This window comes from Pan troglodytes, chromosome 1 (genome assembly GCF_028858775.2).
Source record: "Pan troglodytes isolate AG18354 chromosome 1, NHGRI_mPanTro3-v2.0_pri, whole genome shotgun sequence".
NCBI classification, from domain to species: domain Eukaryota; kingdom Metazoa; phylum Chordata; class Mammalia; order Primates; family Hominidae; genus Pan; species Pan troglodytes.
Window position 1 is genome coordinate 161,754,930 of NC_072398.2, and position 27,218 is coordinate 161,782,147.

The window sequence follows — 27,218 nt, forward strand, 5'->3', positions numbered from 1 at the left end:
TTTATAAAATCTTCTCTCTTTTCCTTTGTTCGAATACTATTATTGACATCTCTTGTTTCATCATGCTGGTCATTACATCTTTGACCCACATGCCATTAAAAGTGCAGCCAAGAGTTGGCTCAAAGCCGTTCTCAGATGTTTGAGAGAACTCAGAAATGATCTCAATCAGATCGAGTGGCATCACAGGGGCTTTTCCTCCACTTATTGGCTAATGAACCTGAGTAGGGATTTTAGCTTCATCCTAGGAATTCTTTCTTTTGAACAAATTCATGATGTTTGTTGATTACTGTTGCTGAAGTAAATTAAAGTACCTGACTTTTTTGTTTTTAATTTCAACTTTAGTTTTAGATACAAGGGGTATATGTGCAGGTTTGCCACATGGGTATATCGCATCAAGGTAGTGAGCATAGTACCCAATAGGTAGTTTTTCAACCCATGTCATCCCTGCCTCCCGCCTCTAGCAGTCTGTAGTGTCTATTGTTCCTGTTAATGTCCATGTGTGCTCAATGTTTAGCTCTCACTTATAAGTGAGAACATGCAGTATTTGGTTTTCTGTTCCTTTTTTAATTCACTTAGGATATGGCCTGCAGCTCCGTCTATGTTGCTGCAAAGGACATGATTTCATTCTTTTCTTATGGTTGTGTAGTACTCTATAATATATACTAATATGTGCCACATTTTCTTTATCCAATTCCCCATTGATGGGTACCTAGTCTTTGCTATTGTGAATAGTGTGACAAGAAATTTAGGAGCAGGCATCTTTCTGGTGTAATGATCTATTTTCTTTTGGGTATATACCCAGTAATGAGATTGCTGCGTTAAGTTATTTGAGAAATCTCCAAATTGCTTTCCACAGTGGCTGAACTAATTTACATTCCCACTAACAATGTATAAGTGTTCTCTTTTTTCCACATCCTCACCAGCATCTGTTGTTTTTTACTTTTTAATAATAACCATTCTGACTGGTATGAGATGGTATCTCATTGTGGTTGATTTGCATTTCTCTGTTGATTAGTGATAATAAGCATTAGACCCTTACCTTTCACCATTTACAAAAATTAACTCAAGATGAATTAAAGATTTAAACATATGACTCAAACTATAAAAATCCTAAAAGAAAACCTAGAAAACACCCTCCTCAACACTGGGCTTGGCAAAGAATCTTTGACTAAGTCCTCAAAAGCAACTGCAACAAAAACAAAAATTGATAAGTGGGGCCAACTAAAGATGTTCTGTACAGCAAAAGAAATTATCAACACAATAAACAGATAGCCTACAGAAAAGCCGAAAATATTTACAAACTATGCATCTGACAAATGTCTAATACCCAGAATCTATAAGGAACTTAAATCAACAAGCAAAAAATAAATAACCTTGGCTGGGCGTGTTGGCTCACACCTGTAATCCCAGCACTTTGGGAGGCCGAGGCAGATGGATCAAGAGGTCAGGAGACTGAGACCATCCTGGCCAACATAGTGAAACCCCACCTCTACTAAAAATATAAAAATTAGCTGGGCCTGGTGGCACATGCCTGTAATCCCAGCTACTCGGGAGGCTGAGGCAGGAGAATAGATAGAACTAGGGAGTCAGAGGTTGCAGTGGGCCGAGATTGCACCACTGCACTCCAGCCTGGTGACAGAGTGAGACTCCATCTCAAAATAATAATAATAATAATAATAATAATACACCTGCAATCCCAGCACTTTGGGAGGCTGAGGCAGGCAGATCATGAGGTCAGGAGATCAAGACCATCCTGGCTAACACGTGAAACCCCATCTCTACTAAAAATACAAAAAATTAGCTGGGTGTGGTGGCGGGCACCTGTAGTCCCAGCTACTCAGGAGGCTGAGGTAGGAGAATGGCGTGAACCTGGGAGGCAGAGCTTGCAGTGAGCCGAGATCACACCACTGCACTCCAGCCTGGGCAACAGAGTGAGACTCTGTCTCAAAAAAAATAAGAATAATAATAAAAAAGTTAAAAATGGGCAAAGGACATGAACCAACACTTCTCAAAAGAAGACATTCAAACAACTTACACACATGAGAAAACATTGTGTTTTTTACATGTATTGACAAATCATAATTTTTGATTGGTCTTTACCCAATGATGACATTAAAATGTATGGAATTCTTAGTGTATTGCCTCTGGTATACCAAAATACGTAACTGACTTCCCCACTTAGATGTCTCACTGGTATCTGAAACTTAACATGTCCCAACACAACTTCTCCTGTTTCTTCCAACTGCCGTCTTCTCCATTTCATTAAATGGAACCACCATTCACCTACTTGACCAAAGCTTACACTTAGGAATCATTCTATGCTCCTTTTTTTCCCCCATACTTTAAATGCAATCTATCACCAAGTCAAGTCAGTTTTATTCTTAAAATATATTTTAAATTTAACCTCTTGCTACCACCTTCATTGCTACTTGCCAAGTAAAAACAACCTGGATTGCTTCAGAATCCTTCCAGTTAATGTCTCTGCTTTTAATCTTGTTCCCTCCATTTATTCTCAATACAGAAGCAAAGGAATTCAGCTTTTAAACATGTAAATCAGATCATATTCTGATTGCTCAAAATCTCCCAATGCTCCAATACCTTCCTGTTGCAGTCAGAAAAATATATCAGCTTCATTCCATGCTGCACATCTAGGGCCCATCACCCTCTCCCAAATATCTGGGAAAACTAATTAGGAAGCTCAGCTGCTCTCTCCTTTGATGCAGGTAAAAGATTCAAATCAAGATCTTTGCCCCAGCCCCAAGCCTAACCACAATTTAAAACTCCAAGCCAGTCTCCTTTTCTTGTTCTGTGAAGCCAATTGTGGGCCAGCTTGGGAAGTCTACCTTGCTCTCTCTAAAAAACCTTATTATATAAGTAATAAATCTATTCATATTCTCTTGGTGTGTGTGTGTGTGTGTGTGTGTGTGTGTGTGTGTGTGTTCACCATCGGTCTTGACATCCAAAGCAAATTTGGGTGTGGATTCATCCTGCTTTTGTAAAATGACTATCTAACAATGAAGGAATGAGTAAATGATTCTTTCTTTGTGCTTTGTCTTCTAAAACTATTCCAAAATAAACTGTTCTCTAATCCATTATTTTTTAACATGTTCTTTGTATGTTTGTTCTCTTGTATGCCCTATGAAGGTTCTGTTAGTATCTGTACATCTATCTATGTATCTATGTATCTATGTATCTATGTATCTATCTATCTATCTATCTATCTATCTATCTATCTATCATCTTCTCTCTTTCCTCATCAACTTGGAGTTATCATACTTGCCTCATTTACTTTTGGTGCTGTGTATAACTTTCACTCCAATTTCTTCATAATTAAAATTAATGGGAGGACCCCCATAATTTCTGCTTAAATGTTTAGAGTTTGGGGCTTATTACTTCTGCAAGTTTTTTTTACATCATTTATCACCAAGTATTACCACTCCTGGATATTTTGAATGGAGAGAGAATCTTCTTTCCTATTTATCAACCTGCTTGCTATTAAGAACAATTTATCTGTTCTAATGGGAATTTGATCTCCTTGTATTTATCTCTGTCAAATTTTCCAGCTTTTGAAATAAATTTCAACTACTATCATATTATGGTCAGAAAACACAATGTTTCTTGCTTTACTACAGTATCTGTTTACATAAACTGTATCACTTTCCTTGGGGATTACTTCACATTTTTTATAATACTGACCAACATATGAGCATAGATATTCAAATCCGGATTCTGTAATCCCATTCATGTACAAATGATACCTAAATGTGTAGTTCCTCTGATCACTTGTTTATTTCTAAACCTAAAGCCCAGAAGTAGGTAGATTTACTCCATGTTTCATGCTCTAAGTTGTACACAGAGCAAGTACTATGCTCTCTAGGCAATCTTCTCTCTCTTGCATTTCTGGTCCAAGCCTAGTGTTCATTCTCTTCTTATAATAGCTGTGGCTTTTCTCCTGATATTTTATGTCTTTCTAAAAGGATCATATGAAAAAACTACTCCTTTCTTTGGTTTGGTGATTAGTGCTTTTCCGTCATTTCAGGACCCACTTGCTATCACAGGCCTTCCCTTTTCCTGTGGTTAATAATCTATAAGAGTATTTCTAACAATCTAGAATATTATGACTAGATGAAATAGTCTTTTGGGAGCATCGTTCTCATTAGGTCATGTGCACTCAACGCATGTAACTTGCTTACATTATGTGGTTAACTCACTTACATTCTCTGAGTAATACTTGAGAGCTCTTCACAAGAAAGAATGCCTGGTGGCCACTCTAGTACACTGAAATGATCTCTAGAGATGACATATATCATTAACAAGAACCCTAAACATAATCTCTTATCAAAACTTTTTTTCTTCAATTTTTTTGTAGTTAGAGACTGATCAGAGATGGGCCTGCTGGGCTGATCAGGCAAAGCTTTATCCTGAGGCTGGATCATGACCGAAGTCCTCTGCTTCATCAGTCTAGAAACACACTCTGATTGATGCTCTCTGAAGTGAGGAAGCTAAGACTTCTACTCACAAGAGACTGAGAGAAAAATGTTTTTCTATTAATAAACAAAATGAGATAAAACTCACTAAAGGAGCAGAATATTTGATTTACACATTCTGTTCTTCTGAGAACAGCCATATGAGAAACTATAGGGTCATTATGTGAACTTGACATGACCACAAGGGGTATTGTTAAGGCCAGCATAATAGACCTTTAATACTGTGATAAACACCTCCACTGTTGGGTCAAACATGCCAAGTGAGTTTCAGGCCTTCCCTTGGATGGTTTTCTTGTATTCTGGTGGAATGCAGACCACTTTCTCTCTGTTAACATATTCTTTCATGAGACAATAGCTTAAAAATAATAGCTACCTTCTATTAAGTTTCTACAATGTTATTAATGTCTTAATATAATAACAGTTAACACTTTTAAATACCTACTATGTTGCAGGCATAAGGAACTCGCTTACCTCTTCTCACAACAACCTTATGAAGTAGGTACTTATTACAATCTGCATTTTTAAATATACACTGAGAAATGAGTACTCTTCACAGAAGAATGTATAAAATGTGAATAATGATAAAATGAACACCTAAGTATTCACTATCCCTCTTAAGAAATAAAACACACATCACCTTCCTCTCCTGTCCCATCTTACTGAACCATTATTTTGAATGTGTTAATAACTTCTTTCTTCCCTAAGGTTTTCTTTTTTTTTTACTTTATCCTGAATAGCAATACAGGATTTCATGTTTTCTATGAATTGCTGATATCTTCTCCCATTTTATGGCTTTTTTCTGTTCACTGTATCCTTTGTAATTAATTTTAACGCAGTCAAATTTATCAATTTTTCTCTTTGTGATTTATAGCCTATGTTTCTTGTTGAAAAAAATCCTACTCATTCTTGAGTTTATAATGATGATATTCCATATTGCTTTCAAAAGGCTTTATAGTTTTGACTTTCACCCCCTGGAAATGATTTTTATGAATGATGTGACATATAGGAAATCATTTACATTTTACAGATGAAAAAAAATGACACAAGGTGATTAATTGCCTCGCTCAGGGTTCACAGATGGTAAATCATAGAGCTTGAAACTGAACCCAGGCAGTCTCGCTCTGGATGCTGCCTCCTCAGGTGTAACTACAGCAACTATACAGATGCAGTAATGGATGTTCAGAGAAGTGAAGTGACTTGTCTAAGGTAACACAGTCAGTAAGAGCTACCTACAGAGAATATGCAAAATTCAACATACTTTATACCAGAGTTCATACATTTTCCTTACTATGGCCTGCCTTCCTAGGACCACATCCTGGTCTTATGATTCTGTTTCTACAAATTGTCCTTTCTCCTTGCTTTGGGGAACCATTTTATTCTTTAGTTACTTTTGCAGAGAGCTGGTTTTAGCCATATTCTTTCTACATAACTGGTTTAACCCACAAAGTAAAAATTTCTCTCTTAATTCTGAATTCATCTGATGTCGTGTTTCTCTGAATTTATCACAGTCTTATTTCTTAGTCTGAATTTATATGTAATTTTTACCTCTTAAGAGTCCCATCTGCTGACCTTCCAATATTGTGCATTCAAATGCTATTTATAGAAGATCATCTTACTCTCAGCTTCTTGTTACCTCTTTTTCAATGATTGCAATTAACACTTCAAGGATTTCTTTGATCTTGCTCCTTTCCTTCTCCTTGGGCTCATCTTTTACTGCTTCTTTCATTTAATTCACACTCAGCTAGTTCTATACAAGTCAAAGATAATAGCTGATTCTTCCCTGCCATGCCTCGCTAGGACAGAGATAAAGGTAAACTTTTTGATAAAAGTTAGCCACTGTTTCTTACTCTTAAACATGAATTATAAATGCTCAGTTTTGTGGTTAGTTTGGCTTTCAATGAAGCAAACTTAAGTCATTTCTGGAGTTTTTGAAGGTCTGTGATTCAGCCTAAATTAGCTCTAAGTACAATTGTCATGCATACAAATTACTCTTTTGGTTTTGCTAATACATCTCTCCCTGCTCAAAATGCCATTTGTCCTATGGTCACCTACTGAAATTCTGCTCATCATTTAAAGTCCAAGTCAGATATCACCTCCCTGTGGGTACTTTTCTGATCAGCCAAAGCAGAATCCAATGCATAACCAAAGCATTTCACATCACTCTTAGCTTAATATATTCAGTTTTGGAATACTTTAGTATTATACATATGGAGTCTCCCAATATATTGCAAGTTCCTTGAGGAGAACAACCTAGAACTTATTTTAGGTAGCTATAACTACAATAATCTTTCTTGTTGGGATTATAGTTTTCTAATGAGAATTTTATAGGCCTATTGTAATATCTTTGAAGGTATGTATTAAGCTTAAATGAATGACATGATTAGGTGAGCTGAATAATACTTTCTTCCTTCATGAAATTATTTAGGATTTACTCTATACTTGGAATTGCATCTTGCAGTAAAGATAATAGCATGAATATAATGCAGGTTCTGTCTCATAGACTGCTGAGGTAGATAGATGAGAAAACAAAAGAGAGGCCATGGGGTGTCATGGAAATGCCCATGCTTGAGTGCCAGCACAGCTGCTTGGTTACCAGCTTTGGCATGTGCTAGTGGTAGAGGCTTGGATATGCCTTCTAATCTAATGGTGCCTAAAAGTTTTCATTTGCAAAATGAAGGGAATAAATTTTCACCTTTTGGGAACGCTTTTAGGTATAGAGATAATGCACAATTATCAATAGATGAAAACCATTATTATTATTATTATTATTATTATTATAGCATAATATAACATATTAGCTAATGTGAAAGCAGCCAAGATTGTTTTAAGCCAATTCAGGCTGGAGGATTAATTTAGATGACTAAGTTAATAGAGCGGTATGTCCACCAAAACCAGACTTGTCCTTGGGACACTGTCTGCTTGTAGAAAGAACTACTGTCAAGAGCCCTTCAAATTTCATATGCAAGAGAATAGGGAAGTAGATAAAAGTTATTTAATGATTGTTATCTGTCACATTCTTATTAGTAGCCCTATAAAGGCCATTATGAGGTTTTAATATGTTCTCCACTGGCATAATAGCTATGTGAATAAATGGGCATTATAATCCCCTTATTACAGACGTAGAAACTGAGATTCAGAGAAGTTCAGTGTCTTACATCCACACAACATCTCTGATATTGTAGTCTAAAAAGGCTAATTATACTTCAAGAAAAGCATGTGTGTGTGTGTTTAGTCATTTTACCAGGGAGCATGTTATTAAATAATGACTTTGAACATCTTCCCTTATTAACTCCATTTCAGGTGTGTTTTGGGAACAGTGTCATCTTTTTGTTGCACCAAATGACACATAATGTACTATCCAGGATAACAACTGAAACCTAAAGTGTTCTTTAAAAAATTCCAATCTGATTTTTTAGAATGTAGTGGGCCTATGACTACTGGCAAATGGAGGTAATCTTTGCCCTTCTAGATAAGCAGGTAGCTGATATACCTCTTACGTAGTGGAATAGAAGACTATTATTTCCAGATGAAATAGTCTGTCTGTTGGGAGCATCATTCTCATTATGTAATCTAGGCTGAGTTGATGCAAAGGGTATAATTAAGCATCGCTACAAATTTTGTCTGTGTCTCCTGTGGTAAAGCAAAGGCTAGTCCTATTGCTTTCTTTTCTTTGAATTACTGGAACATTTTTGGCTGTACTTTATATTTCATATATACTGTGTTGAAGTCAGGCTTTCAATATTATAGTCTTTTAATTGAAGAAATAGCCAAAATTTTTATGAAATAATATTACTTTGTATTTAACACTGAATTATGTTCTTCTCCTTTACTAAAAACTTGTGAAAATGAAGGTTCTTACCTGTATTGGTAATATTATAGTATAAATATATTATATTTATGTTATATATATTTGTGTACTGTATGTCTTAAATATGTATATGTACTTAATTACATATGTATAAATATATATATGTAGCCTCTTAGTCTTTTCAACAAAATAATCAACAAGATAATAAATAATGAGTAGAATTCAAAGTATTTTTGAACACAGTTATAAATATGTTCAAGTCTTCAAATTTGAGGAACACTCTGCTAGTATTTTTAATACTAAACATGAAAATGACATATAAAAAGGAATATATTTGTCCATGGAAAAAAATAGATGACTATTCTGAGGTGATACCTATCATAACTGGAGTGGCCTCACTATATGGCATATGCACTATATGGCATATGCCAAGGCTTAAGCCTTGGCAACAAGGACAATGAGTTGAGGAAAGAAATTAGAATTAAAGGAGACAGGGCCTGGCTCTGTGACACTGAGTCTAGTCAACATGCAAGCCCTGGCACGGTTTGGGCAGATGTCAGCACCTTTGCTTGGGGAACATGGAGACAAGAATGTCAAATCTGGCCTGTGTGGCAGTGTGAAGGGCTGTTAGCTAATATAATCTAGTTGTTGGTCTCAGGACAATGTCATGTATCTTACAGCCTTTGGTAGAAAATCAAGGAGACATCAAAGAGAGGAAAATAATCACCTGGTAAGAGCTGCACAGGTTTCACAGCCGTGTTGGTTTCAGGAAACATCATTGTCTTATCAGGCAAATGGAACAGGCCTGCCTTGTCCTCTGGAAGTAAGTGTCAACATGCTGTAGGGGTCAGGGAGCAGAGAAAACTGTGACTTGGAATCTACTTGATCTTAACCAAATGTGTATCTATTGGCACACCAGACACTGGGCCTATTTATTACACAATCCTAAGCCCATCACATGATAAACATAGAGCTTCTTACATAGCCTCTGACTTTGCCACAATTGGCTCAGAGAAAGGGGCAGGTGAAGAGGGGTTCGGAAAGGCAGAGTCAGCTAGAAATTAAGTTCACCTAAAACTGCAGCCTGTTACTGATCTACCAGATAATATCAGAGAACAGAAAAGAGAAATGGGATAATGAATAGCCATTGCTCCACTTGCAGCTGATACAATAATTAGAGATTTCCCAATCTGAAAAACAAAATCTCCCTGTCTGAATGTCCAACTCAGGCTTCTTAGGGATCAATAAATACTTGAAAGAAAGATTACCAAATGAAGGTGGGAAACAAGCTACCTTAGATTAAAGAACAAAGACAAAAGCAACCTTCATTTTTGTAATTTTTTCCCATAACTAAATATTCCCAAATGCTTTACAAAGCTTTTAATTGCATGCTAGCAGCAGAGGAAATGCTGGTACTGCTATGTGCCAGCTTTAGCCTGCACAGCGCAGGGAACGTCAAATGAACTCACTAGCTATAAGGGATTTGCAGAAAGCTCACTCGATCTCTTCTCTTGGAAAGCACACCTTCTCATTTCCAAGCACCCACACATTTAATGGGGAATAAAGTGGCCTATCTATACTGCTTCCATCAAGTAGTCATGAAGACAGGAAAGTAGTCAAGATGGGGTGATAAAAGTGGGTGACACTTGCATCCTAAGATTCCAGTTAGAACCTTGTGATGCAAATATAGGCAGGGCTAGAAAACAGCTAGAGTCATTTGCATCCACAGAAAAAGACCTGAGCACCAAGTAGGGTATGAGAGTAGAGGGCAGGGAAGCTTTAGAGAACTTCAGCTGGAAAGAGACAGAATTGGCAAGACCTAGGGTATATAAAATGGTCCAGAAACATTTTAGGTTTCTCTTTTTAAAGGTTGGCCTACATTTCAGCACACCCACTCTCTTTAGATCTGTAGGTAACAAAGAGCTCCCACAAGCCCTTTCTCATCTGGCCCTTAGTGCAGGGACAGCATGACTAACCAGACCCTGAAATAATTCAACTGTGAACTTAGATGAGTCAAGGCCTGGAAGCCTGAAACCCTAAGGCTCATTGGGAGAATTGCTTATATTTTAGTATAATAGGATTTTGAATAACTGTGTGGACACAGCAAGAGATGAGACTCTATATTATGCAAGAACCTTGGGAGGAAGGGCCTGGTATCGCTTTGAAATGAGTTCAGACTTTATTTCATATAAAACGGACATCCACTGAAAGATTTTAGGCAGTAACAAGATAATTATTAATTCACTTTTTCAGTAAACATGGACTGAGTGCCTGCTTCATGCCAAGCATTAGGGATGAATAACACACAGCGCTCTATCCCAAGGAGCGTACAGTTCGGAGGGTGAGCCTCTTGTGTAAATTAAAAACTGCAGCTAAGTATTTATTGGTAGTGCTATAGTAACATCATATTTTATACTTATTTAAGGATAATAAAGAAGGATGAGAGGTTGGTCAATTTAACCTAAGTGTTGGAGGTAAGGGATTTGGAAATAAAAGCTAAAAGTGGCTGATGAGATAACTTTTGAAAGATCAGTAAGAGCTCATTAGGTGAAGAACCAGAGAAAGGGCATTCTGAGTACAGGCAGACACATGATCAGGGCATGGAGATTTCAATCAATCTGACTTGTTTGGGAAAGTGTCTGAGCGTATCTGGAATGCAGGGGTGAGTGGGTGGGGTTTACAGCAGCTAGAGATACAAATCATCACCTTTGAGCCCACACTAAGGGGTCCTGACTCTGGCAGCAGTGTGGAAAGCAGGTGAAGTTTGGGGTCAATAAACAAGTTAAGAGATCATTACGATTGCGCATTCAAAAAGATCATGACACAAAACAAAACAACACAATGGAGATAAGAGTAGTTGTCAGGTGTCAAGCAGTTAAGGCTGCAGACATGATGTGGAGATGAGGAAGGAGAAATTTTCCAAGTTGACACTGTGGCTCCTGGCCTGGGTCATTCTGGCTGAGGAAGGTGTCTATTCCTTTAATCTTTGCCTCCAGGAACAGGTAATAGTATTTCTGCACTCGACCACAGACTATTCCATCATTACTAGTGAAAAATAGAAAAAACACTTTGAAGTATTTGTTGTTTTATAAAGTACTTTTCCAGATGCATCTCATTTATCTTCATCACATCCAATAATTTAACATAGGTTATGGCAATCAGCAACCATTTGTTGAATGAATGAATAAATGAATGAATGAAAAAAGTGTACAATGATGTTGGATAGAGATTGAATATTGTGCCTGAATTTAAATCTTAAGCATTCTGAATCTTTCTGAATCTTGAGTGTTGATAATCCTAAGTATAGTGCCTCTATTTTGGATTGAATTCTGATTCAAAGCCTAGTGTTTATTGCAATGAACCATAATGGTAGCTTTCTAGACAGAAGGAAAAATAAAGATATCAAACCATAGCAATAGGTGTAAGACTGAACCCCTTCCTACTTTCCACTCTTGGCCTCTAGTTATAAAATGGTAATAATATCTCTCTTAAGGGACGATTTTATGTTTAAATTAAATGAGATGATGAAATCTCCCAACACATGGGAGGTCTTGGACACAAGTTAAAGGAATCTGCTTTGATCATATGTTGCCCTACTTTATAGCAATTCTTTTCCTTTTTCATTCTTGCCAGTTTGTGAGATGCTGGCTACAGAATATGGTCATCAAATTATTTCTAAAGATGATACAGAAAGGCTCTCAAGAAGACTCTACATCTTTGTACTTCCCTTAGCAATTTCCACACATTAACAAGTCACATAAACAAGTTTCAGACTCAATTTTGTAACACAGACAATCATTCACTAGCAGGCAGCTACATTTATGGCCATGCAGGATGAATGTATGGCCATGTAAGCTGGAGGAAATTCCTGGTCTCTGTCATTTAGGTGCTCTGACAGCACTTGAATGAAAGATTCACTCCAGAGAGTTATGAAAGATTCACTCAAGAGACTTATGAAAGATTCACTCCAGAGACTTATGAAAAATTTTAGTGCTAGGACTTGAGCTTTGTTGCTGTTGATTTGTGGGAAAAAAGGAAGTCATTCCAAATATGATCCAACAATGGGCTAGCTATCAATTCTAACCATTGGTCACTATTTGGCATGGTACAATGATTGATCTCAATAGATGTTTTACAAGTGTGTGTAATTAAGCTTAACACACTATTATAATCAACATGGCATATCTTCAATGAAATCACAGACAATACAAAAGTGAAAGGCTAGTGAGATGGGTAGAAAAGTCCCTTTAGGACCAGGACATGTGGGTTCCAATAAAAGCCCTGCCAGAAATGAGCACAATAACAGGATAAGTCTCTTGACTCTTCTGAGCTTCAATAAATTTTATAGTACCTCACAGGGAATTGTAATGTTTAATATAATGATCTAGGTAAGATTGCTTTGTAAACTCTAGAATGCCATGTAAGTAATAAATTCAAGGCACTATCTTTGTTGTTACAGTGATCTTCATCATCATCATTGTCCTTACTTCAAATAGTCTCAAATTGAGTTTCAAGTTCAGGGTATTGATTGAAAGAAGAGCACAAGGTAGCCATCAGTGGAGATTCTCTTAAGAAGCAAAGTTCAATAAAAATATAAGAAACGTATGCAATTTTTAGTTTTCTAGCAGCCACATTTAGAAATGTAAACAAAATGCAAAAAAGAGTTGATGAAATTAATTTTAATAATATATTTTTAACCTAATATATTCAAACTAATATCATTTTAACATGCAAAAGAGAGTTGATGAAATTAATTTTAATAATATATTTTAACCTAATATATTCAAACTAATATCATTTTAACATGTAATCATTATAAAATTGATTTTACATTATAAAATGTTTAATTACTGTAATTTTTACATGCTTTTTTCATGTTTTCTTTAGAATTATAGCATAACTAGGATGCTAAATTTTCATCAGAAATAATTGATCTGCATTTAGTTTTTATAATATGTAGAGAAAAAGTTGATGCATGTATCTATGATGTTTCAAATACATTTAAAAGTTCTCCATAACTGAATGTAGGGCCAGTTTTAAAATTTAATTTAATTAAAGTTAAAATTTTGGTTTCTCAGTTGCACTAGCAGCATTTCAAGGGCTCTGTATGTACATGTGGTAGTGGCTAACAGATTGGGTAGCACAAGCTCTAGAGTACAATATTTGCGGGATTAGGGGTGGTAGAGATAGACTAGTTCAGCAGGTACTAGGAACCAGCAGGGACATGAGGACATAGGACCACAAAAAAAAAATGTGTAAGAAGAAGAGTAATCATACAAATAATTTTTCACATTTCACTTTAAGTAGTATTTATTTGATATTTAAAATATGCCAGGTACTGGGGATTCAGTGATAATTATCCTTACCCTTGAGCAACTTAGTGGTCAACAGTAGAGTTAGATTAATAAAAGTTTATAGCAAGTTACAGTTTAACTATAGTTATGTGGATGCTATTTCATCTTTTCACCACACTGTAAACTCAGTAGGAATTATCAGAGTGTTTTAGCTGAGGGTAACTGAGCTCAGAAATGCTATTTTACAATGTTGAGATGAAACGCTGGGTTCAAGGATACTATTCTGCACTCAATAGGATCATGCCAGAGAGGGGAGAATGTTTCCAGACTGTGCACTTGGTAGGTGGTCATGTCTTTTTCAAAGTGATTGACATTCCTGTCCTTTGGTATATATATCTACATTATTGGATTCTGGCCACAGGGAAGAGTGAAAACACTCTAGAGTTTAGGCCATCTTACCCTTTAGTAATTAGTCTTAAGATCCATCAGTAAAACATAGCTACTCCTTTTTAATTCAGAAACAGGCCCTGGGGTTGAAGATATTTGTCTTTTTCTCTTTCTCTCTGTTATAACTACTAGAAACATCTTTTTTCAAGGCAAGAGGGAAAGCCTAACCTATTTTAGAAGAGAAATCAATTTCAAGACTTAGAATCTTCTTGAGCAAGGTAAAAATCCTTAAGGCTCTGGCAGAGAATTCTCTCATGAAGATCCACATCCTCTAAGGAGTGTCCCACATAATGAGCCTTCTCAATTCCATTAATTGCAGCAACTTATTTTCCTCAAAAACTTGAAGCCAACCTGCTCTATGCTCCCCCTATCAAGTACATCTATTTGATATCTCTAGGCACATCCGTTCCACTGCTCCAGTTGTCTTAAGTGTCTGATAGAGGGGCAGGTGTGAGTGTCAGGATCCTCTTTCTTTGGCAGAGAAAGTTTCTTCCTGTAGGAGCCACAGGCATCTCCTTCTGATCGCCTGGCTTTGTTCTGCTTCAGTGGCTTTGATTCTGAACCCCTACACATAAAGCCAAATTATTATTTCCCTTGACCTGCTGAAGTATCAAAGAGTAAAAAAATTGCAGACCATTTTTCTAGTTTGCTATCTTTCTTGGATTGATTGTGCTCATCCATGTTGCTGTGCTGAAAGTTGCACTTAAAATATCATATAATGCAATGTTTTCTACCCATTGAGAAAGTATCAAGAATGTCACTTCTGGAAAATAACTGTCTTTGAGAAAAAAAATTAGATATATAACTTAAAAATGAAGTTAAATGAAAAGAGGTTTTTTAATTTAGATTAAACTCAATAATGTGCTTTAAAAAAGTAATGTGTTTTTTATTCCGAATTTCATCACCATGGATTGTATCACATTTTTTTTTGTGTGTGCTGTGTGAGCAAAAAGAATAGACTCAGCAAGGGAAGGAGAATAGAAAAAGAAGGAATAAAGAGAAAGGAAATGCCAGACGCAGTGGCTCATGCCTGTAATCCCAGCACTTTGGGAGGCCGAGGCAGGCAGATCACTTGAGGTCAGGAGTTTGAGACCAGCCTGGCCAACATGGCGAAACCCTGTCTCTACTAAAAATACAAAATCTCACAGGGCGTGGTAGTATGTGCCTGTAATCACAGCTACTCAGGAGGCTGAGACAGTAGAATTGCTTGAACCAGGGGGATGGAGGTTGCAGTGAGCCAAGATCATGCCACTGCACAGAGCCAGACTCTGTCTCAAAAAAAAAAAAGGAAAAGGAAAGACAGCATTTGTTCCTCTATGTCTTAATCATATCTTTATCATAGAAAGGTCTTCATTGCTTAGTCATGTTTTATTCTGGTACTGCATACTACCTTTTGCTATCAGTCCTGCATCTTTTTCTTAAACTTTCCTAACATAAAAGTGGGCTGTTAACACCCCCCACATAAAGACTTCACCCTAAATTCTTTTGCTGAGTCAGGCTGGATGGACAGTACACCTAAGTTTCTCCAAAGCCTCTTTTTGAATCTGATGCTTAGCACAATGTTTATGGTTTCAACCTAAGGTTCACTCTGGGTTTATGACTAAAATAGTCTTCTGACTACAATGCCTCAGATTTTCTTCATATATTTTCTCTTCTTTGAATAGCTCTGCACCTGCTTACCTCCAGGGCCTGTTCTGTGCAACCTGCTTTGGGAGACTTCTATGAGTCAGGAGAGACTCCCTATCTATGTCTCCAGCAAAAGGACAGAGGATGCTCTGAGATACTAGTATTTCCAATGCTTGATGAATAAGTGAACGATAGATGGATGGATAAATGGGTGGATATATGGATGAATGGATGGATGGATGGATAAATAGATGGATGAGTCAATGATAGGATCCACGTGACACAGGAAAGGATGAAGCAAAAGACAAGGTGAGACTATATATCCAATAAGCTTTTACCCAGAATTCTATTAACTGACACTTAATCAGCTCTGCAGCACAATGATAACTGATAAGACTAAAAGTGTCCCTGAGCCTCCAAAAAAGTTAAAGTGCCTTCTGAATTCTCAAAGGAAAAATAAAGTGCGTTCCTTATAATTCAGTACTCAGAATATTAGGTTGAACTCAAATGCTCTGAATTGGCAACACATGCAAATATTGGCGTACATAAAATCAATGTGATTTTTTAAATAATAAAAATTAAAAATGAAAGGAAATTCAAAAATTAATTAGCCCAACAGCCTTATTATATGAATTGACTATATTCCTTTGTCTATTTACTCTCTAGTCACTCATAAACTTGCTTCTAGCAGGTTTGTTCCCTCTACTCCCTCAGGCTGCATTTGTCAGGGTCATCAATAAGCTGCATATTACCAGATTCTGGGGTAATCACAGTTCTCATCTTATTCAGCCTACTAGCAGCATTTGAAACAACTGATAATGTTTTCTTTGAACCTACTTTTTCACTTGGTTTCCAAGACAATATTTTCTCTTGGTTTTGCTCGTAATTGATGTTTCTCTTTCTCAGTGTCTTCTGACGGCTTCTCCTGGCCTCTAAACCTGTGCTCCTGCCCTGCATCTTCTGTGCCTCTACTCATTCCCTTGGTGATGCCTTCCACTCCTATGGTTGCAAATCCACTCATATTTAGGTGATTCCTGGATTTTAATCTCAAACTTATTTATCTTACTACTGACTCAAGATCTCCACTTACAGATATAGAAGTAGCATCTCTATCTATAATCGATGTGTAACTGTATCTGTATCAATATCTATATTTTATCTATACATTTTAACATCTAACTCTGATCCTTTGCTTCTTGTCTACCCATGCTAAGTCCACTCTTCTTACAGTTTTCCTACTCTCAGTAAATGAAATGTTTGAGTCATCCCTGATTGTTCTATTTCTCACACATCTCAAATCCAATTCTTAAGCAAAAATTTCATGCTATGAAATAGACCTTCAAAATAAATCTAGAACTGTTTTTCCCTGCTTTCCCTGCTACCACCCTAGTCCATATCACTAGCAGTGCCTAACTGGCCTCTTTGCATTTACAGTTGCCCACCACCCCCCGCAAGAGTATCCACTCTATAGATGAGTCAGAGTTTTAAAAAGTGGTCAGATCATGCCACAAATCTACTCAAAATTCCCCAATTAGATTCCCCTCCCAGTAAAAAGCAAATACCTCACCATGAGCTTCGTGCCTTGCATGACGTGGTCTCTGCCAACTCTCTGACCTTGTCTTTTACCACCTGACCCTTGTTCACTATGCTACAATCCCAGGCAGCCTTGCTCTTTTGGTGGCTATATTAAGCATGGGTTTGCCTCAGGCTCTTTGACCTCACTGTTCCCTCTGCCTGGAATGCTCTATCCCTAAAAAAGTGCATGTGCTCATTCCTTTTATTTCCTTTAGGTCTCTGCTCAAATATCACCTTAGCAGAAATGCCTCTACTGACCATCTTAATTAAAATTTTACCCACATGCTTCTTTAACCTCTTTATCCTGTTTCATTTTTTGTAACTCTTACAACTTGGGCATATTTATTTACATATATCTATTGATTCGTGTGTCTGTCTTTTGTCTCTCCAAATACAATTTGAATTCCAGGAGAAAGAGACTCTACCTGTTTTGTTCATCACTGCCCTTAGCATCTAGAACAGTACCAGCACCTAGTAGGAACTCAATAAATAAATAGTTTAAAATATGTGATTAAAATGGAGACTCAGACAGTGGCCTGGAGTAGCCTGAAGAGTCAGTCAAAGAGATGGAATTCTGCCTCTCACTTTGGTGGTATCCTGCTTGATCGCTAATAGACCAATTTCTAAGCAGGTGGGATTATAGAAGGAGTATTGTGCATGTTCATATACAGAGCATAGAATATCAACAGTTCATTCAATTATTATTTGCTGATTATTCACTTTGTGCGAGGCACTGAGGCACAGAATGAATAATGAGAACACTTGTTCTCAGACTATAAAAAATTATCAGGAAATTGTGCTGTTGGAGCCTAGGCAAAGAATTCTTTTCCTAGGTCCATGGTGTTTGTGTAATTAAAGATGATAATGCTTGAGTAAGTCCTGTAGAATTGAGTGGCCAGGCAGAAGTAAGGGCATCCTAAACAGTAGGACAACATGTGCCAAACTCTAGAGTCACAAGAGAGGCCAGCATGTTTAGGAAGTTGCAAGAAATACGGATGACAAAAAGAATGAAAGGAGAGGAGGGAGGCCGAAGAGATAACCAGGGGCCATAGGGTGGAAGGTTTGAGAGCTGATTCTACAGCATGTGGATTCTAGTCCTGAAGACTGTTGGGAGACTCTGAGTGAGAGGTTTTAAACAAGAGAAGAGAAAGAGAATTTCCATTTGAGAAAGATAATTCTATTTGCCATTACTGAGAAACGCTGCTTGGAAAGACACAAGGAAGCCAGTTAAGAGGCAATTGTTATAATACAGGCTAAAAGGTAATGGGGGTCTGATATAAGGTGATGATAGTGAAATGTATTCTGTTATGCAAATCCTGTTGGAATTATAACATCATAGTAAACATAAACATGTTGCCTCTGTGTCCCTTGGAGGAAACAAGACGAGCAAATATGTACCATCCTTCAAAGTCAGTATCCAGGCTTTCTCTCATTCAGAAAACAGAGGCATATATAGATGAAAAAAGATTAAAATCTCAATAATCAGCCCTGACAACAGGGGTTCGTATCAGTGACAAAAGTTAGAAAAGATAAGAAGAGGAGCTTGTAATGGTATAGCTAAGATAAGCATCTAGGTTTTTTGAAAAGGCTGAGATGAACAGAGACAATTCAGACACAAGCTGGCAAGATTAGGGAGGGCTGGGGTGTGGGAAAAGAGGTGAGACCTTTCCAGGGAAACTGGAAGCATGACACTGAAAATGATACCCTTCTTGGAGCTGGAAGCAGGCCAAGACCCAGTAAGAATGTTCTCACTCTTTACTCCCCCTGGCTTCTGAAGCCTGCTATCCTTTTATAAAGAAGGATGATTGTGAACAAAGACTTACAAGGGAGAGGGAGAGAGAATAGGCAAAATAATTTTCTGACTACAGAGGCTCAGTTTCTACAACATAAGACCCATTGGCAAGTGGCTATTTTTTTCATAATAAAGACCAGATTTTTGAGGCATTATTTCTAAAGCCTAATGATACATGGGAGAGCACAGAGAGAAATTTGGAGAATGTCATTGAAATTAGAAGATAAATAATTTGAAGGTTCAATGTTCTGAATCACTCATCCTCCCTATTTCTTTTTTCCCATTTGTAAAGTACAAAAGATGGTGGTGATAAGCCCTGTCTTGTCAGTCATCAGTGTGGGAAAATTGAAAAAGAGGTCAGCCCCACATGTTAGGTCACAACTGCAATCGCAGTGCATTGGGAAGCCAAGGCTGGAGGATAGCTTGAGGCCAGAAGTTTGAGACCAGCCTGGACAACACAGATACTATCTCTACAACATTTTTGTTTTTTAATTAGCCAGGTGTGGTGGCCTGCACTTGTAGTCCCAGCTATTCGGGAGGCTGAGTTGGGAGGATCTCTTGAGCCTAGGAGATTGAAATTATAGTGAGCTATGATCATGCCACTGTCCTCTAGCCTGAGTGACAGAGATAGACCCTATCTCAAAAAAAAAAAAAAAAAAACAGAGAGAGAGAGAAGTTAAAAGCGTATATTGTTAAATAATATTATTTATTTTTAAATAAATTTTAATAACAAAATAAATAATATTGTTTTTATATAATAAATTTTAATAAAATTTAATAAATAAAATAAAATTTATATTAAATAGATTTTAATAACAATAAATAATATTGTTATTAAATTTTAAAAATAAAATTTAATAACAAAATAGTATTGTTAAATTTATTTACAATTTATTTAAATATTATTAAATGTTATTAAATTACTAAATAATCTCTTCTTGAGATTTTCCTAAATGATAAAGTATTCAGTGTGTTGAAATGTAAAGGCTAACCTTAAAAGATACGTTTGCATTTTTCTTTTGTTGTTCATTTTCCCCCATGAAATGCTAAAGCCATTCTTAATTGTAAATGTTTAAACATACATACATGCAATGAGAATCTGGCTTCCAGGATACGTTATTGTTCTATCTTTTCTTGTCCTTCTTTTCTCAGCTACTTTTAGGCCATTTGTTCAAAGTGTTATTGCTCGGTAGGTGCCATCTACATGGTATTTTGTAGCTTCCATGATGACAGACACACAAGATGAACAATGAATAATTGTAAAGAAAATGTGCATGAGCCTTAAATGTTATTATTCTCACAGTCTCCAACTATAGGATCTTCAATATCGACTGTGACAAATGCATAGCAGTAATTGTTTAGCCAGGACTTAGATGCTCAAAAACAGACTGATGTCACACCCCAGCGTCTAGGAGCCTGACTCCTAGTTTAGTGCTTTTAAATTCAGGAGTTTTTCTACCTTTGCAAGCACCAAACGCTTTCTGCTCCTGCTTCCTTGACAAATGTGCTATTTCAAAAAGATGTAAAATCCTGGGAAATGTAATTGGCTGGATGTGGGCCCCTAATGTCAGGGGCAAACACCAAAGCTAGGTTGTCAGAGAGAATCACTCATCCTCTAGTCAGGCCATTGGCTTTCCAGGTCCAGCTTACACTAGCCAGAACACTGGAATACTGATAAGAGAAAAGGAGAAGACTGTATTCTATCCAGTGGGAAGAACAGTGCAGAGTCTTGACAGGAGTAAAAGTAGGCTTGTTCAGCTGGGCGCAGTGGCTCACGCCTGTAATCCCAGCACTTTGGGAGGCTGAGGCGGGCGGATCACGAGGTCAGGAGATCGAGACCATCCTGGCTAACATGGTGAAACCCTGTCTCTACTAAAAATACAAAAAATTAGCCAGGTGTGGTGGTGGGTGCCTGTAGTCCCAGCTACTCAGGAGGCTGAGGCAGGAGAATGGCGTGAACCTGGGAGGTGGAACTTGCAGTGAGCTGAGATCTCACCACTGCACTCCAGCCTGGGTGACAGAGTGAGACTCTGTCTCCAAAAAAAAAAAAAAAAAAAAAAAAAAAAGTAGGCTTGTTCTGGGAAATTAAATTAAAGTAATATGTTTGGAGCTTAGACTTGGAGAAAAGGCGTGAGGAGCTAGTGGAGATGGGACAAAAATGTAAAATAGGCGTGAGACTGTGAAAGGCTTCCAGCCAATTTTAAGGGTAGTAGAGGATTGTCTTAATTATTCGTCGAGGGTGAGCAATGCTTTGACCTTAATGCATAGAGTGGCTTTGGCCTTACAACACATTTGTTCAGTTCTAAAACAGCAATTTTCTCTAGGATTTGTTGTTGGTGTTCTCCTATAACTTAATGGTTAGGGACACTTGCAAAAAAGAAGTACTGTAGATTAAAGGTTAACAATCTACTTTCTGCAGTCATATTGCCTGAATCCATACGTCTGTTAGATGTGCAACTGTGAGCAGATATTTGGTTTCTTAAGACTCAGCATCTTCATCTGTAAAACTGAAGAAAATAATAGTGCTTATTTTGTATAGTCATTGTGGGGATTAAAAGAGTGTTTAGCCCAGGGCCTGGAATGTATGTGGAAAAGCAAACACATTTCCTTTTATCATTATGGTTGTTATATTTATAAGGGACTTTCATAGTTTCTCCTGTACGTAATGCAAACTTATTAAACATCTACAATGGGCAAGCACTACAAAAAGAAGAGAGTTCCCAGCTATAGAGATTGAAGAACATCTATGCAGTGCAAGTCTTTGGTTTGGCCAGAGCTCAGTGCCCTGTGGACAAAGTACTCCATCCACAGATCTCAGCAGGCATCTGAAATTCTCATTTTCCTTCCACAATCAGTTGACAGGACCTGCCTGAGAAGAAAAATTAAGCTGTGGTTCATGGTGACATGACAGTCTAAGGTGGAGGCTGTGTTTAAGTGGGGTCAGATGGTCTTTAGCTCAGTTCCCATTGAGATCATCTTTAGATTATGGCACTGTGCTTCTCCTACACAGTGATCTAAGATTAATCACAAACCTTCATTGTGCCTGTTGAAAGTGTGTGTTCATAGTCAAAAATTTTCCCGGTAGCCAAAATATTAATAATTTTTTGATGGACCCAAATATGCCATGTAGCAATATTTTTTAAAATCAGGTTTAACATATCAGAGGCACATTTGAGAGATTTTCTATTTTTCTACTTAGCTGTCAAGTTGATATAGTTAACATTTACTTTATGCCAGCTTCTATATTAAATGCTTTCCATGCATTACCTCATTTAACTTCACAGCAACTTTTTTGTTCTTCCCATTTTATTGATGTTACAACTGAGGTTTCACGGCCTGTAGGAGGTAGACTTTAGATTACAACAAAGATCTGGTCTATACAAAACTTAAAATTAGTAACTGCTGCACTAGAATACTTACTGTGAAAATAATGAATTGTTTCCTTTTAGGATTATGATTCAGATTCTTAAGATCCCCTTTGGCATTCCTCTCTTTGGGGTCAAACCCATGTGAAAAATATATTATACTTTATATGCACATATAAATCTGCATTCGCTGTCTTTTATGAATGGAAATAGCACTACTGAAGACAATCCAGAATACAGGTAGGGTTTTAAAGACCCATATGTGATAAGCAATCTGTGCACATAGAATTGCTCATTTATACTAATTACTAGTAGTGTCTAGTGTTTATAGGTAACCAATTCACATACCAATTCATTCCATGTGCTCCTTAAAAACCTTATTCACTTTATGGGTCTCAATGATTTCTTACAAATTCACATATAGTTCTTAGGATGTACAATAATATTGACAACAGCAACAATAATAATAGAGTACTACTAACATTGCCACTAATACCATTTATTGAAGTAAGATATGCTCAGGCAGTACCTAAGCACTTCGCATGTGTTGTAATGTAGTAAAAATTATCCCCATTTTACAGGTAAGAAAACTAAGATTCAAAGAGGTTAAGCAATATATACTAGGCCATGTAAAGTAAAAGATGAAGTCAGATTTCAAATACAAAGAAAACTCAATCCAAAACCTCTGCATATTATTTGTACTATACTCAGTCAGAAATTCTTGTTGTTGTTCAATGCCACTTCTCATTGCTACTTAATCATATCTACTTCACTCTTCAACATTCTGGAAATAATTGGAAGTATTACTTTCTCCAGCCTCCCCTCCTCTGTTAGCCTCCCCTCCTCTACTGAGGGTTGGCACTGCCTAGGGGGTTTTTGTGGCTAGAGATACAGAAGACTTTGGGTGAGGGGTATAAATGGGGGTATGCTTTCTGAAATCACGTTGTAAACCACAGCAGGTCCCAAATTGAACACTAACGTTCATTAACCAAACAGCCAGGCTCAAGATGTGAGTGTTAAAAAAGCTGAGAGGGCCAGAAAAAAGTTTGATAACTATTATATTGTATGTATGTATTGTATATAGCTCTGTTATTTAATTTATGAACTTGCAGACAATATGGATGTGTGTGTGTGTGTTTCAATTCATAATCTAGGACTAGTTGTTAACTTATGAATTCATAGGTGTCTTCAGAGGCAGTTATGAGTCAGCCATATTTATCATCAATTAATACAAAAGGCTTTGCTAATTAACTTAAATATTAAAATAGGTTCCCAATGGTGATGAATTAGTAGTATTCAAGATCCATGCATTGCTCAAGATATTTGAAGGCATCCCTCTCCCTAGCATGAAGAAAATGTCCAGTGAGGTATCTGCCAATCACTCCCCAGGATGGTACTGAGGGCTGGATTTTGAAATGGATCTGCATCCAGCTATGACATCTGAGTATTCTCTTTGCCTAATGACGCCTGTAAGCCTAGCTGTATCCTGTTTCTATATTGTTGCATGTTCTGTAGTAAACCTCTTTGATATGTTATGTTCATAGCAACTAAAGGACAGAGAATTGGTACATCTCCGAATGTATGAAATAGGCTACTGAGCTGTTATTGTGGAACTGCACTTAAAATAAATATCATTTCTTTTTTTCTCTCTTGGGTTTTTTTTAATACTTTAAGTTCTGGAATACATGTGCAGAACATGCATGTTTGTTACATAGGTATACATGTGCCATGGTGGTTTGCTGCACCCATCAACCTGTCATCTACATTAGGTATTTCTCCTAATGCTATCCCTCCCCTACCCCACCTCCCAACAGGCCCCAGTGTGTGATGTTCCCCTCTCTGTGTCCATGTGTTCTCATTGTTCAACTCCAAGGATCTAGAACCAGAAATATAATTTGACCCAGCAATCCCATTACTAGGTATATACCCAAAGGATGATAAATCATTCCACTATAAAGACACACGCACTCATATGTTTGTTGCAGCACTATTCACAATAGCAAAGACTTGGAACCAACCCAAATGCCCACCAATGATAAACTGGATAAAGAAAATGTGGCACATATACACCACGGAATACTATGCAGCCACAAAAAAGGATGAGTTCATGTCCTTGCAGGGACTTGGATAAAGTTGGAAACCATCACTGTCAGCAAACTAACACAGGAAGAGAAAACCAAGTACCGCATGTTCTCACTCTAAAATATATATCATTTCTAAGAAATATCTCTAAGTATGGCTGAATTTGCTGACACTTGCTTTTATGATAATCTGATATCCAAGTACTGATGTTGAAAGAAGGTAGCTAACTCTCATTTCCATCTAATTTTAGGTGCTACCAAAATCTACTACAAATAACCTAATAATTGTACACAGACATCTTGACATAGGCCAGTTCTCAACAACAGTAAAATTTTGAGCCTGGAGTATGAGAGCTGTGGAAAGGACAGCAGAAAAGAAGCATTGAAAATAAATAAAAACTGGTCAGGGGAAATTTGACAGAACAGGTATTGAAGTCTGTTTCTTGCATTTATAAATTGAGTTCATTTTGGCATAAGATACCAGCAGACATCTAAGATGCAAGAGCTGGAGTGGAAGTTGATACCTTCCTTATACCCAAGATCTCTTTATTAATGATTTTGTCTTCCCAAAATAATTGTAAGAAAAATGAACAATCAGGGGCCATTCTACCTATTGTAAGCCAAATACTTGGATATGTCAAAGAATCCAACTGTTTGTCTCCACCTTGTCCTACCGTGCAAGTGACCAATACTTTGCTTTACTATCTCCCCAGCTCAGCCTCACTTCATCTCAAGAAGTAAGTATTGAGTGCCTAGTTGTGTTACATATGTAACAGGTTTTCCTGATGAAAGTCCTCAATAAAATTGATGTGACTGTACAAATGGTTCAGGCCAAATGATCATCTAAAACAAGTTCCACGTGGAAGTTGGTGCTATATTCAATCTTCCTATTGCTTTTCCAGTTTCCTAAATAATAGGCAACGTTTTGGGTTCATGCAGCTATTTCTCTTTCCATTATTGCCACCAAAGTTTACAAAATTTCTAGGGAAAATCAAAGTCTATGTGTTAACTCTCACTAATTAATGTAGGGTAATACATGATCGCAGCTTTCTTAAAGAGTGACATAAATGCATCATCGCAGAGCAGCATAGTCTATCTTTTTCAGGACTCTTTCTTTCTTTCTTTCTTTCTTTCTTTCTTTCTTTCTTTCTTTCTTTCTTTCTTTCATAAAGTAAACTAAAGCTAGTGAACAACCAAACAGAAAACAAAAATGAACACACACACACAAACACACAGAGCAAACCAAAGAATCTCCTTCTTAATGGACTCTCTAGGATGCTAGAGTATTTTTATCAGTTGAGAGAGAGTCAGAAACTGGTCAGCTTCCTAGCCCTTTAATTCACTCTTCAGTAGGCATGAGTCAGACTGAATAAAATACTCCTCTTCTCCAGTATGTCTAGAAAATAAGCAGTAGAGCACATAAAAGCATTGACATGTTCTAAAGAGTGGTGGCTTTTGGCTATGATTCTACCCTGTTTGGACCTACGCTTACCTTGCATTCAGCCCAGAAAGGTCAATATTTGAAAGAGAACAAGATTATTTATGAAACTGCAGGAACACACATTTCATTTGGATGTGCTAACTGTGCCTTCTGCACTTTTTTTGCAGTATCTCCATAGGAAGCCAATATAAATGCTACCTATTATTTTTGTGAATTGAACTCTTAATTTGCATCTGTTTTCTATTGGATAACTCCAAGAAATTGAGATCACAAAGTTTAAAAAGGAGAATACCTGTTTAATGTTCCATGGCAGTCAGATTTTGTGCTTGATGCTTGCTCACAGCAAAAGCCTCCCAGGCAAGAGGCAGAATGAACAATTTAACCAATCATTGACTGCTTGAGTCCATTGTGGGAATGGAGAATAAGGCCATTGCATTAATGTGGGGAAATAAAGTCTCATCTTGAGCACTGCATTGTTAAGAGAGAGACTTATTTTAATGTCTGTCATATAAAATGGATATTTTAAAGCAATACATAAAAATTCAGAAAAAAATCTATTTCAAAGTTATAAACATACAGAAATCCAGCATTAAGGGCTCTAAAATAGCATATCCATATTTTTCTTTGTTGGGTCTAATAAAGACTAATCACAAATTTTAAAATGCAATGCTTTGTAAAAATTTTATAGATATTTATTGGAAGTTGACTCTTTTAGTCTCAGAAACTAGACCTTACTAAATGTCTCCTAAGCCTCAGGGACTTTGTGTACTTTTTCTGTTTTAATATTGACAACAAATTACCTTGTAAGGTAGCTGCTACTTTTTCTTTTCTTTCTGATGAAGGTTTGATACTATATTTGTCTGTTGATGTATCAGTTAGCTGTCCCCTTTGAGTAACAAACAACCACAAATCTCAGTGATACGCAACAAAAAGTTGACAGCTTATGCATATGGAATTAGCTCTTCTGTTCTTAGTTGGGCTTTCTCACAGGTCTGGAGGTTTCCTGGTTGTCAGCTGGGATAACTGGAGCAATTTGACTCTGTCCTACTCCTCTCTCAAACTGTCACAGGTTGCTCCAGACACATTATTCTCACGGTAATAGCAAAGCTGTAAGAGACTAGAAATGCGCAGTTGCTTTCGCAAGTCTCTGTTAGCTTATTTCTATCAACACCTCATTGGACACAGCAATGCATATAGAAAATATACTCTGCCTCTTACAAAAAGGAGCTTCAAGTTTCCACAACAAAGGGTGAAGAATTGGGCCCAATAAAGCAACCCATGTGCCACAGATGACAATCTTGT

At 37.1% G+C, this 27,218-nt stretch overlaps 2 long non-coding RNA genes across 2 annotated transcripts in view; one reads left to right on the forward strand and one right to left on the reverse strand.

Moving 5' to 3' along the window:
- Positions 1–25,178, forward strand: part of LOC129143951 (uncharacterized) — a 34,072-nt gene extending 8,894 nt beyond the window's left edge. Inside the window, exon 4 of the long non-coding RNA XR_008547943.1 lies at positions 24,727–25,178. This is a non-coding gene — a long non-coding RNA (uncharacterized LOC129143951). The remainder of the gene's footprint in view (positions 1–24,726) is intronic.
- The window catches only part of LOC104001190 (uncharacterized), a 412,866-nt gene that overhangs the window by 228,175 nt on the left and 157,473 nt on the right, over positions 1–27,218 (reverse strand). The gene's annotated exons all lie outside the window — the stretch shown is intronic.